Source organism: Odontomachus brunneus, unplaced genomic scaffold (genome assembly GCF_010583005.1).
Source record: "Odontomachus brunneus isolate Ranch 3 - 2012 unplaced genomic scaffold, Obru_v1 Obru_scaffold_197, whole genome shotgun sequence".
Taxonomy (NCBI): Eukaryota; Metazoa; Arthropoda; class Insecta; order Hymenoptera; family Formicidae; genus Odontomachus; species Odontomachus brunneus.
Window position 1 is genome coordinate 2,267 of NW_022639647.1, and position 1,542 is coordinate 3,808.

A 1,542-nucleotide genomic window follows, 5' to 3' on the forward strand; every position below is an offset into this window, starting at 1 on the left:
CCGCCGCGAAAACCGCCGCAGATCGGTAAAATGATCTATCGAAAGCAGATAGAAAAAATTATATCGGTAATTACCGATCATCAATATTATGTAAAGATGACAGTAAAAATTATGTAAAGAATATATATGTTGGTAAAAAATTAAATGTTGGTATATAATATCGGTAATAAATTAACGATCGTTGGTATTATCGGTAATTATATGTTGGTAAAAATTATATGTTGGTAAAAAATTAAATGTTATATAATATCGGTAAAAATTACCGACCGCCGGTAACATCGGTATCCCCCCCCATTTACCGACTGCTGATAATCCCCCTCCCCCGCGGTGACCCTCCCCGCGATGACGTCATACCCCTCCCCCGTGACGTCATACCCCCCCGTGACGTCATACCCCCCGTGACGTCATATCCCCCTCGCCCGCGGTACCCCCCGCCCCTCACCCCCCCTCGGAGGACCTGAGTTAGAACCCCTATATAATACCTATTAATTCTAAAAGTAAAATATATCAAAGTGTGCTCACATGTTCTCGAAAAACTGGTTTTATTGGGTTTCTAATTTGTATACATAATTTGAAAAATATCTATGAGAATATTTGTGTACAACAAAAATTACGGTTGTACATACCTACGTATAAATTTAGTCAAGATCACTTGGAAACCTTCTTTGCTTGCATTAGAGCACATGGTGGACATAACAATAATCCAACAACTATTCAATTTAACTTAGCATTAAAAAAATTATTAATTCACACAGAAATAAAAGATATACAATCAGGTAATTGTATTTCTCTGGAAAACTTTTCTATTTTACATATTTCTTCAAAAAATTCTATTGATGTAATAAATGATTCTACTCCAACATACCGATTACAAGACATACAGCATTATGATTGGAATGATGTTACGGAAATATTAGAAAACCATTCATATATTAATGATATGCGAATAATATCAGAATTCTCTGAAAGAATAATTGCTTATATTGCAGGATTTGTTGTAAAACATCTATTTAATAAGATTACATGCGAGAACTGCTTATCTTCCTTACAATCTACTGATAAAAATGAACGAATATTTAGTTTAATAAATATTAAAAATAGATGTAATTTAATTTTTCCATTACTTGATGTTTTTGTTATATGTAAAAAATGTGACATTATATTAAGATTTACATTAAAAGAAAACGAAGGTGTTCTGAGCAAAAAATGTTCAATTAAGTACTTAACTTCTCGAGTATTAACACATTTTCTCTATGATAATAATATATTTTCGCATCTAATTGATCACAGCACTGAACAAAATCCTTTATCAAATCACAGAGTATATTTGATTAAAAGTATATGTGAAAAATATTTTAGTGTCAGATTATTTTACTTGGGGAAACAATTTAAAAAAGTAACTCTAAGACAACATTACAATAAAGTTGTTCTGTTTTCAGGTTGGTAATATTATTAATATAGATGTACACACACACACACACACACACACACACACACACACACACACACACACACACACACACACACACACACACACACACA